Source organism: Mustelus asterias, chromosome 6 (assembly GCF_964213995.1).
Source record: "Mustelus asterias chromosome 6, sMusAst1.hap1.1, whole genome shotgun sequence".
Taxonomy (NCBI): Eukaryota; Metazoa; Chordata; class Chondrichthyes; order Carcharhiniformes; family Triakidae; genus Mustelus; species Mustelus asterias.
Genome location: NC_135806.1, coordinates 89774729 through 89788946, shown reverse-complemented (window position 1 = coordinate 89788946; position 14218 = coordinate 89774729). Strand labels below are relative to the sequence as shown.

General features: G+C 41.5%; 1 protein-coding gene across 15 annotated transcripts in view; it reads left to right on the top strand.

Annotated features, from left to right (window-relative positions):
• Positions 1-5649: 5649 nt before the first annotated feature.
• The window catches only part of ppip5k2 (diphosphoinositol pentakisphosphate kinase 2), a 165104-nt gene continuing 156535 nt past the window's right edge, over positions 5650-14218 (top strand). For 14 of the 15 annotated variants that reach the window (XR_013498190.1, XR_013498188.1, XR_013498189.1 and 11 more), the window contains exon 1: positions 5650-5728. The gene's annotated coding sequence lies outside the window, so the exon portion shown is untranslated. The remainder of the gene's footprint in view (positions 5729-14218) is intronic. The other variant, XM_078214707.1, reaches the window with a different exon arrangement.

Below are 14218 nucleotides of genomic sequence, written 5' to 3'. Positions count from 1 at the left end.
TGTCAACACAAATAACCAAAAGTTTGCTAAAAGAGGTAATCTTAAAGGAGGAGAGAGAGGTATTGTGGCAGAGTGTTCCACTTCTTGAGGTCTATGCAGCCGAAGGTATGGCAGTGAAGGGACAGCATCCCATTGGAGTGGAGTGATTACGATCAAAAATGCACAAGACGACAGAAATGAAGAAGCACAATTTTTGGAAGGCTCAGAGCTGGAGGAGGTTACAGAGATCAGGAAGGAAAGGCCAAGGAGGGATTTGAAAACATTGAATGAGAATGAGGGACTGAGACCAATACAAGTCAGTGAGTACAGAGTGATGGGTGAATGGGAGTCGGTGTGAGTTAAGATACAGGCAGTAGAGATTTGAATGAGACCAAGTTTATGAAGCTTGGAAGATGGGAAGCTTTCAGATAGTCATGATCAAAGGTAACAAAGATATGGATGAGAAGTTTCAGCTGCAGCAGAGATTAGCAATGTTATGGAGGGGGAAGTAGGCAGTTTTGGTGATGGATTGGAAATACAATATCGAGATTGTGAATGGTCTGGTTCAGCCTCAAAGAGTGGTGGAGATGGTGGTTAAGGAATGGAGGGACAGAATGGCAGGGACCAAAAACAATAGCTGTGGTCTTTCCTACATTTAGTTGGGGGAAATTTCAGCTCAGCCAGTACTAAACATGACGCAAGATCAGTGACTGTCGTGTCGTGGGGTCGAGAGAAATTGTGAAGTAGAGCAGGGTGTAGTCAGTGCATTGTGACTTTTACTTTTTTTTCAAAAACTTGGAGGAACAGAGTCCGAGGAATGCCAATTAGCTTTTAACAACAAAAAAAAGTATTAAAATGAAAAGTTTGACTATAATAGAATACTCCTTCACTCCCCCTTATCCTCTCAAATATATAGGGATTTTAAGGATGACACAGGCTACACAATATATCATATGCTATAATGTTCTCAATAAACGCGTAGTCCTTCAACCTAATAAGCTGACTGTGGTCAGACAACACCACACTATGAAACCAATTGGCAGATGCCACTCAATCGATCTTCTGTGGATTTCTCCTCAAATCTCCCCTAGATGATTGTCATACAAATGTTTCCAAATTCCACTCTCAAAAAGGCATGCTTTAAAACCTCCTTTCAATTAATGCTTTCCATCAGCTGTTTCCATTAAGGATTCCAGATTTTCCAACTAACCTTTCAAACAAAGCTTTCCCTCAACTGTTTTTGCAAGTATTCGCATCTAGGTTTTCCAACTATCCTTTTAGTATTCCTTTGTTTCAAACAGAAACTCAGATCCAGCTCCACAATTATTTCACCTGTCGCTGCACAGTCTGTAATAAGATATCAGAAACTTTGGAATCTCTTCAAATATCTTTCTGGCTTCTCACTAGCCAACACCTCCTCAGCTCTGTCTGTGGCTTCAATTAACTGTTCTAGTTCCAGTTTTCTCTGATGCTTTAACTTCAGACTTCTTGGGAACTCCATTCGCAAAAAAGACATGCTTTAAAATCTTCTTTCAAACAATGCTTTCCATCTGCTCCAGTTTTCCCAAATATTGTGTCAAACAAAGCTTCCACTCCACTATTTTAACAAGAAATCCAGCTCCAGATTTTCCACATCTCCTTCTCGGCTTACTTTGTCTTAAATGCTTTTCCACAAACTCCGAGATCCAGCCACCGATTTCCATAATTATTTCAAATAATGTCTCACAAACGTTAGTAAAATCTCGCAAACCTTAGAACTACTTCAGATATTTTTCTGGCCTCATGAGCCAACTTATTTTCAGTTTCATCTATGGCTTTACTGAACAGTATCCTGTTCTTGTTCCAGTTTCCTTTGTTCCTTTAACCTCAGGCTTCTTGTAAACTAGTTGTCCTTTAGATTCCTAGCATTGGCTTTCTTAACCATTACTCTATTGTATGGCATTTCTTCCAGCAAAGCTAAGAGCTGCTCACCATCTAGCTTCCTGTCACCAAATGCTATGATCTCAGTTGAACACAATCACAAAAAGCCTTCTGACGTGAAAGGTACCCCATGGCTGCTAAGGAACCACTCATTTCTCTTTTTTGATTCACCCATGGTATGTGGACGTCACTGGCTGGGCTAACATTTATTGCCCATTCCTAATTGCCGTTGAACTGAGTGGCTTGCTAGGTCATTTAAAATGGTATTTTTAAGAGCTAACCACCTTTCTGCAGATCTAGAGTCACATGTAGGCCAGACCAGGTAAGGGTGGCAGATTTTCTTCCCTAAAGGGCATTCCAAACTCGAGCACAATAGAAACACAGTTTGAACTGAAATCAAAACCCCCACAATGCAAACACCTCTGTCTAACATGAATCTAACTCGAGTTTAACTCTTCTTACAATGAAACAGTACATTTAATCCACAAATCTATAGCTTATTTCTAATTAACAATACAAACATAGATCACTTCAAACTACTTCTGTTTTCTTGACACTTCTCAATGTGGTATCTGCCCCAGCAATACCTTAATGCAGTTCCTTATGTAGTGGCAGTAATTATTTGGAATAGGTTTTGGGCTGGAAGCTGCTGCAATCAAGGAATAATAAGCACAGTGATCACTTTGGAGTGAAATGCCAATTGTAAGCCCAGGCTTTTTAGAGTATTTCACCCTCAAATAGAAACTTGAATAGACTTAGTCAAAGACACAAAATACATTTTACAGTTAAGTTTAATTGTGATGTGATTTGTTCAATGCTTTTATTGCATTTCCAATGTATTGTTGACCAAAGGAAATAAATGTTACAGGAAAATTGGAAATAATTTTGGGGAGGGGGGAGTTTGATTAATTTGCCTGTTTTTATTGTTAGGTTATCCTAATTGGACATTCAAGTGGGATGGTTGCCCAAGTCAAAAATAAATTTACATTGAAACCTTTTTTTTATCCATTGCTTGTTTTTAATTCATAAATTCTCTACCTGTCCAGTTCTGATTTGCTGCTGTTTCATATTGAGTAAATCAACAAAGTATATTACAGGGAATCTGTGTTGACACTTTCAGGAAATGTATGTTACACATTTAATGTGCTATTAATGGATCTCCTGTGTTGATTCAGTGGACAATCTAGCATTTCATGTAAAATGCAATATTCCATTAGGACTAATGATTTCTGGTGATTGACTAAGTCAAATTGTATTTTCACTATATATTGCATGTGGAGAGTTAGTGCTATTGCTTGAATCATATGACACATATTAATCTCCATTTTTTACCTATCTAGGACGGGTGGGCTCAGGAATTGGTGCAGTGATAAGGTCCACTGTGTCCCAATTTATTTTTGCATTGCTTCAAATTTCTGCCACCTAGTGAAAGTAATTAAATGTAGAATAACAATGTGACCCCCATCCATCCACATCATTATGCGTGTGAAATGACTGGAAACAAGGGAAAAGGTTGGGTTGGGTTGAGGAGGCTTCAGAAGATGGCTTCCTGCCCTGCTAGAACCTTATTCCGAAGAGAAGAATCCTGAATAATTTAGTTATATTTGATACTGTTCAAACTTATTTGGTTAAACTCATTTTAAAAGTACACATTACATGCCCATTGTTACCAACTGGCAAGCTAATGCATGAGTTTGCCTCCCAACCAGAAAATAATGTATCCTCAGCAACTTTAACTGTTGTGTTAAATTGTTTGCTGTTTGATTGTGGGTGTCTGTTGACTGCTCTATGCACTGTTAGTCCAGACTGTTGGTTTGGTTACAGAGAGACTGTAAATAAGCATTAAGTATGAGAAAGCAAACATTTTAAAAGCATTTGAAATAAAGCTGCTGTTCAAACATAGAACCTAGAATGCCATCTAGGCGGCAAAGAATGCAATGATAATAAAACAAAATGCTGGAAATAGACAGAAATATGACAGAATCTGTGAAGAGAGAATCAGAATTAACATTTTAGGTATCATCTTTCATTTTAAATTTTTTTAAATTTATGTAATGTGGGTGTCGCTGGCTGGACTAACATTTATTGCCCATCTCTAAATTGCTCTTGAACTTGGTGGCATTTCAGAGGGCATTTAACTACATTGCTGTGGATCTAGAGTCACAAGTAGGCAGACAAAGTCAGGATGACAGATTTTCTTCCCTAAAGGACTGAGTGAATCAGCTGGGTTTTATGACAATCAACAATTTAATTCCAGTTTTTCCAGTTCCAGTGTGCTATGGTTTCCTCCCACAGTCCAAATATATGCAGGTTAGGTGGATTGGCCATGATAAATGCATGGGGTTACAGGGAGGGGAGGGCGTGGGTATGATACTCTTTTGAAGAGTCGGTGCAGACTCAATGGGCCAAATGACCTCTTTCTGTGCTGTGGAGGCTCTATGGTTCTTATTTAATTCAAAATTCATCATTTATCGTGATGGGATTCGAACCTGGAGCCCTAGAGTACTATCCTGGGTCTCTAAGTTACTGCTTCAGTGACAATATCACAATGCGTGGGATCTTACAGCTTCGCTCATCCCAAAACTGTGAAATCCCACCCGAGGTCAACAGACCTTCCCATTGTCCACCCCTTGCCCGCTCTGAATCCCATGGTGGGCAGGGTGGTAAAATTCCGACCAATGCCTCCCTAGCATTATTAACATTCAAGGTATTTTGCTTTTGTATTCTAACCTGTAGTTGAACAGTTAAGTGCTAACTTTGAAAGGAATGAAGATGCTAGATTTCAGAGCTATCAACAATCCTAGACAGTATACAATTATGGTTGAAATATACATCCTGGGAGACTGGTAGGTTTTCAGTACATGGCTGTCAAATATCTGCTATTGTGCAGATATGATGTGGAGATGCCGGCGTTGGACTGGGGTGAACACAGTAAGAAGTCACAGTAAGTACACATTGTCTGTACCTTTAAGACCTGGCATTCTAATCAATCAGTATTCTGCAACTTGATTTTGTCTGTTTGCACTGTTTGAGAGCATATTTCCACTCCATCTGACGAAGGAGCAGTGCTCCGAAAGCTTATGGTATTTGCTACCAAATAAACCTGTTGGATTTTAACCTGGTGTTGTGAGGCTTCTTATTGTGCAGATATCCAGTGAACAACATGTTGGTCTGAGCAGCTAAATTTGGGCTTGCAGATATTGGATAGAAAGATATAATTCAGGTAGGAATGATTTGACATGGAAATAATTTTACAATAAAAATAAATTGAATCGTCGAATGTAAAGCACTCACAAAAATGTTGAAACACCGTTGGTATTAAATTTGTTCAGCTATTTTTAGTCATTGGCCTTTGTTCAGGATTGCAGTTTTTAAAAAAAAATTGTCATTTCTCCAAGGTGTTGAAAAGTTTTTCAAGCTTTGGAGGGGTGAGGGGATCTCGACAGGAGAAAGGTGGCAGTATTTCTTTCTCCCTGTGCCAACATATCAGAAGGTTGAACTGAAAAACAGGTCTATTTCTGAGACACCGCTGGAATAATTCTTCTCACGGCATTTCCAGTGGTTGCTATGCTATAAACCCAAGTGAAGAGCTGTCGCGTCTGATGAATAGGCCGAGTAACATAAAATAACTTCATTCATAAACACACGTCCGCAGCCACTCACCTCCCCAGGACCGATTTGGTTAATTGTGAAAGCGGAACTGAAATGAGAAGGTGGGGTGCGGAAGTAGATCTGTCCGGACGTCTTTCTGCAGTGGGACGGATTGGAGGCGGCGCGAGTCGGGGCGTGCAGCAGCGGCAGCGCGAGAGAGGGTGGAAGTCGGTAGCAGGTAACGGTCAGAGAGGAATGGCAGTGGGCGAGAGCTGGAGCACCAGCTTCTCCCTCTGGCTGAGGCTGCGTGTTCTATGTGAAGTCTCATTGTCCCGACCCGGTATTGGGTCACATCCCCGAGTTTGTGGGCCCGGTGGCATCACTGGGGATATTTGTGGCCGAAAGCCGGGCTCCGCCTGGGTGCAGCCACCCCCCACCCCCCCCCCCCCCCCCGGGAGGGGAAGGGGGCGCGAGGACAACCTCAGTACAGCACGTGCTCATGATCACCGCAACACCAATGGGATTGCTTCACCTGTCATAACAAACAGAGGGAGCATTTATCTAACAGCAAAGGCTGGCCTCTTTCTCTTTCTCTCTCGCTCGGAGGTTGAGGTGCGACTGGTGTGATCCTGTTCCAGAACAAGCTTCTTAGGATGCGGCAGAAACATGCTAATTTCTGGGGCTTGCTGCTGCTCTGAGGCTGAGTTGGTAACTTCTAGTCAGTAGATTCATTATTCACAATGTAACAATGTCGGTGATGTAATGTCTGATATGAATGAACGCTGCCACGATTTTTATTTATGTCACCAACACAAACAATTGCCTCTCTGCATTTTGCTGCAGGTCACATTGGCCACATGCTACTGAATTGGTGTCCTCATGTTTTCTTGGGGAATCACATTGGCCACGTACTACTGAATTGATGTCTCCATGTTTTGTTGGGGGATCAAAGGAACAGTTTTCCTTTCAGGTGTTTTGTGATTTGATATCCTAGGTGTTTCCTCAGTGACCAACCCTACTCCCCCATCAAACGTGGTGTGCTCTCAACTGATACATGGTTTAGTTTTCTTCAGCTTGAAGTGTTCAATCAAGCCTGTAAACTAGCTCTTCTGTAAATAGCTAAACTGTTTTGGGGTGCAAGAATAGAAAATAATCTTCAGAAGTTGTCATTTGCCATCCCTTTTTGAAATCCTGCAAACTGTTTTGTTTCCTCCTTTTGGGGAGCTGCCCCTTTTACTTTGTCCTGACTTAATCTGAGTTTGTTTATTTGGTTTGACCTAAAAAGAGGGCAAGCAGCATCTTGTTTTTATAAATGGTCTACGTCGTCTTTAAAATATTTTGGTTTTAAGCATTCTGTGAATTGCACTTGTGATTAACTCCTGTGAGAATGCAAGTATGCTGGTTGTATGGTTATTTGGAGAACCTGTGTGAGCTTTTCAATTTGCAGCAAGGATATCTTGAATTTATGTATCACCTGGTTCCACTTAGGCATGGGTCAATACTACATGCACTATATTCACTGGTGTTTACTTGTATAATTCTGGTGCTTTTTACTCTAAGGTGTGTTTGACTAGCATCAGCCCAATTCTGAGACTTGGGAAGACACTATAAGCATTTCCTTCCTAACCCAGCATTCCCTTCCTAATTCCAGCGTTACAATTCTGCTCCAATGGGCCAGATGCATGGTCTTGAGAATTGGTGTGTACTCATGTCAACGATGTTTGCTTCTTGGAACTCTAGATATTTGAACTGAATCAATGGATTTTCAAGCTTAATTTTGTCTAGTCATCCTTGATGAGCAAGCATATTGAACGCAAATATGAAAAGGATGTTTTACATTGTGGTGCTCAAAAGTTCGAGAGAGCACACTATCACTTAGCACCAAACAAATTGTGCTGCAAGTTTGGTTTAGGATGACAACATATTGAGTACTAACCTCAGTGGGGGAACAGGCATGGTGGGGGGGGGGGAAAGCAGATGGGGCTGGGGGGGGGAGGAGTGACTGGATTCCCACAGGTACAGGGTTTTGACTGTACACCTATGGAAATCAAGGTGCTCTCAGATTATTCTGAAATTTTTAATCAATTGTAACAGATTCTAACCCCCTTGCTGTTCAGTTCGTATGTACCACAGGAAGGTTATCATGCCTGTCTGGGCTGGTTATCCTGGAAGCTGCCATGATTGGTGGTCACATCTGCCATAGCTTTTCACACCTCCATAGAGCTTGAGTGGTAGCTCCTTGGGGATGAGGATGATCTGGCTAATGGCACCTGTCAGGGCTCTGCCACTGATATGGAGGAGATGTATAACAAGAGGTATATGACCACAAGATATTGGGTTGCTGAAGGCTAGACATTCAGGTACCTAGACAGATTTGGAGGTAATGTTCTCTCTACCAGCAAGAATCTCCAGTACACAACATAATGCCGCAGAGCAGAAAGGAACTTAAGAAGGAGGGTGCAGATTTATCGGTGTCTTTCGCTGAGGCAGAGTACCAGATATGGGCAAAGAAGGTGTCTGCAGTCACTCGCCTGGCTGCTAGAATAGTCCACAACTCATTTGGTGAGCTGGTGGACATGATAGGCCGAGTGGCCTCCTTCTGGGCCGTAACAATTCTCTAATTCTGTGAACTGCCTCCTACAGGCACATTTCAGCTTATCTGGTCCACGCGACTATATGGTAGTGCGTGATAAGTCCTCCGCACCTACCCAAAACACATCATTTCCATTGTTAAAAATCTAGCCATTCTCATTTTCCAGCCTGGTCATACTATTCACTTGAAGGCTCTGCCCATTGGGATGAGTTACGACCAGTTGAGAAGGGGTGAACTGACTCCTTTATTCAACCTCCTGGGTTGGTCACAACAAAGATTTAAGTTTCTTTTTATTTAATGAGGATATGCCTTTTCTAAATCAAAATGTGTTTTACTATTTAAACTGTGAGCAATGTGGAGCCAATCAAGCAAGGTTTTCTTGAGCCGAAGAGCAAATGTATTAACCACTAAACCTGAGGAAAAGAATAAAACACAACATCAAGCATTCGGCCCTCACTCATGCAGTTATTAGGGCCCATGCACATCAGACATTAGGGGTAAGAGCCCAATTTATTAAAAAAAGTGAAAGAATATACAGTTTGGTACTTTTTTAATCATCGTCAAAGCATAGATTTTAAATGTGATCGATTTAGCTTAGCTAGTTTCTTAGATGTGGTCAGATGTAGAAGTTATTGCAATTATTGCAAGATCTCTATTTTCTGATAGGGTTTTGATCGAGTTGGCTTCTTTAACCGGGTGACATGCTTATTCCAAAAGAGGGAGAGAGAGTAAGCCCTAAGCTTGTTGCCTCTGCTGCAGATATTCTTGAAGCCACCTGTGTCACTTACAATCTCTCTGTTGTGGTTGGCAGCTTTGCCTTGGCATATTTCACTCATTGTGTATTTCCAAGTGGAAATGGGTGGGGCTGTCTGTGGCAGTATTGTTTCAATATCCAGTACTTTACATTTGTAATGTCTCTTCCTGAGTTACATGTTTTGATGAATATCTGGATTATGGGAAATATCTCTTCATACTGATTTTATGGTTTCTCACCTTCACCTTGGAATATGGCCATGCATTTTCAAGCAGTTTGCTCTGTCTCAATTCAAATTGCCAAAGTTCCAGTCAGTTAGAACAAAGAACAGTACAGCTCAGGAACAGGCCCCTCAGCCCTCCAAGCCTGCGCCGATCAAGCTTATATCCTAACTAGACCAACCGCTTATATCCCTCTATTTCCCCGTCTTTTAGTGTGTCTATCCAGATAAATCTTAAATGTCGCTAACGTATCTGCTTCAACCACCTCAGTGGCAGTGCATTCTAGGCCCCCATCACCCTCTGTGTAAAAACTTTCCCCCACACATCTCCACTGAACCTTTGCCCCCCTTATCTTGAACTTGTGCCCCCTTGTAATTGTCATTTCTGCTCTGGGAAAAAACTTCCAACTGTTCCCTTTCTATACCCCTCATAATTTTATAAACTTCTATCAGATCGCCCCCCCCCCAGCCTCCCTCTTTCCAGGGAGAACAATTCCAGTTTATTCAATCTCTCCTCCATACCAGCAACATCCTGGTGAACCTCTTCTGTACTCTCTCCAAAGCCTCCACGTCCTTCTGGTAGTGTGGTGACCAGAATTGGACACAGTATTATTCCAAATGTGGCCTAACCAACGTTTTATAATAACTGTAACATTTGCCAACTTTTATACTCTATGCCCTGTCCGATGAAGGCAAGCCATATGCTTTCTTCACCACCTTTTTCCACCTGTGCTGCCACTTTTAAGGATCTATGGACCTGCACGCCCAGATCTCTGTGTGTCTATGCTCCTGATGGTTCTGCCATTTATTTTATAGCTCCCACCTGAACTGGATCTACCAAAATGCATCACCTCACATTTGTCTGGCTTAAATTCCATCTGCCATTTCTTCGCCCAATTTTCCAGCCTATCCATATCCTGCTGTATTCTCTGACAATCTTTATCACTATCCGCAACTTCGCCAATCTTAGTATCATTCCCAAACTTGCTAATCAGACCAGCTACGTTTTCTTCCAAGTCATTTTTATATTTTTATATATATATAATATATATTATATATGAATTATATATATATATGATTCATATATAATAAATATTATATATGAATATATATTTCATATATAATATATTATATATATCCGTCCGTCCGTGGTCCCAGCACTGATCTCTGTGTAACACCACTAATTACAGATCTCCATTCGGAAAAGCACCCTTCCACAGCTACCCTCTGTCTTCCATGGCCAAGCCAGTTCTGAGTCCATTTGGCTAATTCACCCCTGATCCCGTGAGATTTAATCTTTTTAATCTACCAGCTTGCTACGAGGGACCTTGTCAAATGCTTTACTAAAGTCCATGTTGGACTTTACGTGAAACCAAGTTGAATGTTGAAAAATCTTAATTTCAAAAGTAAAGAGGCATAGCCTCATAACAGAAATGAGAACAAAGATTTCAAATAGTGTTTGATTCATTTAAGTAAACATATGGTGCAACAGTAACATTGTTATATGAACCCAAATGACTATTAGGTCTATCTAATCTGCTTCCTATTACTGGTGTGCAAGTACTTTGACTTCAACAGAGCTGTGATGGCTGTTTGTTCTCCTGTTATAACAGCTAAGATACTAATAGTGGACGTCCCCTAGGTTTTGGAGCTTGTATGGACCACACCACAGATTTGCCACTGCACGCATACAAAATGTGGCAAATATTGGGCAGGAGAAAGCATGGAAGCTCTATCTGGTGGGTGGATCATGCAGGGATGAGAAAGGGAAGTGCATTGAAAAGTCTCCACTTCCATGTGCCCTTCATCTTCATAACCCACCTGGATTTCTCTGCTAACCAAGACCTAGATTGTACCTTGCTGTGAGGCATTGAGCTACCAATGAGGCTTTCCTCCATCCTATGTAAAGTGGCAGACAGAGCTTGTAGCCCATTGGTCTGGGTTAGCACACACTTGTTTGCTAGATGTGTCAAATTCTCCATGCACGTTGCCACTCTTTCCATGAAGATGGATATCTGTGCAAATGCCAAAGAAACTATGGCATTTATGTTAGAGATGGACTCCATTAACTTTTTTCTGCGGGCGTACATTGCCTTTGAAAATGCTGACAGAAGTGCACACCTTGCCTGTTGATGCTTCAGAAGAGTCTTTTTTATTGATGATGATGACTCCAACTGAAGGCCCAGCATCTGCATCCAATTGAGTACAGCATTTGAGTGATCTGTGCTCTCCAATCAAGATCCTGCAAAACTATTCCTGTCTCCAGCACAGAATCCATACAGTACAGAAGATGGCCATTTGGCCCATTGAGCCTGCACTGACAACAATCTTCGCCCAGACTCCACATATTTACCCTGCTAAGCCTCCTGACAAGAGTCAATTTAGCATGGCCAATCAATCTCACCCGCACATCTTTGGCCTGTGGGAGAAAATCGGTGCACCCAGAGGAAAACCACGCAGACACTGGGAGAATATGCAAATTCCACACAGCCACCCAAAACTAGAATTGAACCCAGATCCCTGATACTGTGAGGCAGCAGTGCTAACCATTGTGCCACAGTGCCACTTGTAATACTTGTGAATTTAAAAAAAATGTTTTTCCTAAATTGTAGTCGCATGATGCTTTGCAATGTATTCAATACATGGGGCAGCCGCTGATTGGTTGCTGTGCATGGTAATTGTCGCTTTTGCTTGTGCTATTTATGTTCTCTCCTATGGGGTCTTTCTTGCTCTTCTGTCGCTGTCTCTTTTTGCTTGCCTTTTTTTTGTTTTGTTCAGGGTGAAGTGGTGGGGAAGTGAGACTGAATTTGGCTACAAGTCTTCTATTAGCAAAGCCCTCCATCACACATCCTTGTTGCTACACTAATTCCCCATTCCTGTTCCACCAAGTACATTTTGATTTGATTTATTATTGTCACATGTATTAGCATACAGTGAAAAGTATTTTCTTGCGCGCTATACAGACAGAGCATACCATTCATAGAGAAGGAAAGGAGAGAGTGCAGAATGTAGTGTTAAAGTCATAGCTACGGTGTAGAGAAAGATCAACTTAATGCAAGGTAGGCCTATTCAAAAGTATGACGGCAGCAGGGAAGAAGCTGTTCTTCAGTCGGTTGGTATGCGACCTCAGATTTTAGTAGCCTTTTCCCGGTGGGAGAGAGAATGTCGGGTGTGTGGGGTCATTAATTATCTTTGCACCAACCTTCTTACAATGACAGCATGAGTTTAGCAGTATCTCATAAATGTTCCCCTTTGAACTGCCCTGTTGATTCTTTCATCCCACATAATCCTTCATCAATTAGGATAGATGGTGAGACAGGAGATCATTAATTGTCACACTTAGTATCTGGGCCCTATGCATTGTTCTGTTTTCCCACTTCTGTTTCCCAATCTGCTCTGCCTAACCCTGCATCCTTGCTACTGCTCAACTCTGCGTTCTGTTGTTTCCCTCCCTGAGTAATACTGAGTATTTAACCTTCCATGTCCCTGCTCTGGCACTGGCCTATGCCGCTGAGAGAAGCACAAGAACAAATCTGAGGCTGAAATAGTCCAGATAAACTGGATTATCAATGTATAGGAGGACTATGGTGCAAGGTTAAGGATGGAAATGCAATAAAATAACTGTAATGGTATACCTACTTTTGAGGGATCTGCAGCAATTGGCAAATGTTGATGTAGGCTTTTTCCATTATAAGTTAATTTTGAGTTTTCTCAAATGTTGTTCTGTGAAGCATGACTCAAATACTTTTGGAGGGAACTTAATGTGTTCAGGAAGCATATGCAGGATTTTTAATATGTTACAAGTGTTTTTTTTCCATCTTTATGTTTATGTTGCTTCTTCTCTTTGTACTTTATTCAGTAATTTGTCGAAGCTTTCAGCTGCCCATTTAAACAGATATGAAGATGCTGTGGTATTATTTAAAGAAGAGTAGGGCAGTTTCCTAGTGACCTGGTCAATGTTTGTCCTTCAATCGGTACCAAGTAAAAACAAAATAACTGGTCTCATTAATCTTTTTACTTGCGTGATTTGGCTGTCATGTACAAAATAAAGTGGCTGCAGTTCAAAAGTGATTTATTGACTGTAAAGCATTATGGATGTGAAAGGCAAGTTTGTTCTTTGTTCTCCTGAATTCTGGGTGATTAGAGCTACTGAGGGCTGTAGGTTTTTATTGTCGTGGACTGATATTTCTCCCTGCACCCCACCCTCTCCCCAAAATCCCGTGGCAGTTATTGTGTCATTGTTGTCATTATTTCCCTATTTTATCACTTCCTCCTAGCAACCCCTTTCTATTAACTCAGCCCATCATCACTTTTGCATTCCTGACTAACTTCAAGTTCTTTACTCATATTTTCTGTATTCTCAAACTTCTTGCTGCCTTATCACCTCCACTTCACTCCTGGCACGTGATTCTTCCTCACCCCATCTTTTGCCATTCCTTCTCCCACTGTACTTTCTTTAAATCCCCATCCTGCCTCAGTTCTCAACACCCTTGCTAATATTGTCTTCCTTTTCAATGCCATTCTGTCAGGATTTTGAGACATTGTCCATTACTGCTACCATGAATTTTTGTTGTTTGGAACCTTAAGTGTTATACTGTGCTTCAGTGGGGAGGGAAAAAGAGAAAATGTAAGTAATGTATGTTGGGACTAAGCTATATATCCAGTGAATGCTTTGATTTCCTCTGAAAGTCTGTGCAGGAAAGTCTGATTTTATTTTTAAAAAGTCTTTCATGGGATGTGGGCATCAGTTTATTAGTTTATTTATTAGTCACAAGTAGGCTTACATTAACACTGCAATGAAATTACTGTGAAAATCTCCGAGTCACCACAGTCCGGTGCCTGTTTGAATACACTGAGGGAGAATTTAGCATGGCCAATACACCTAACCAGCACGTCTTTCGGATTGTGGGAGGAAACCGGAGCACCCGGTGGAAACCCACACAGACCTGAGGAGAACATGCAAATTCCACACAAACAGTGATCCAAGCTGGGAATTGAACCTGGGTCCCCGACACTGAGGCAGCAGTGCCAACCACAGTGACACTGTGCTGCCCCACTGGCAAGTCCAGCATTTGTTGTCCACCCCCAACTGCCCTTAAACTGAGCGACTTACTAGGCCATTTCAGAGGACAGTTATGAATCAACCACATTGCTGTGAGTC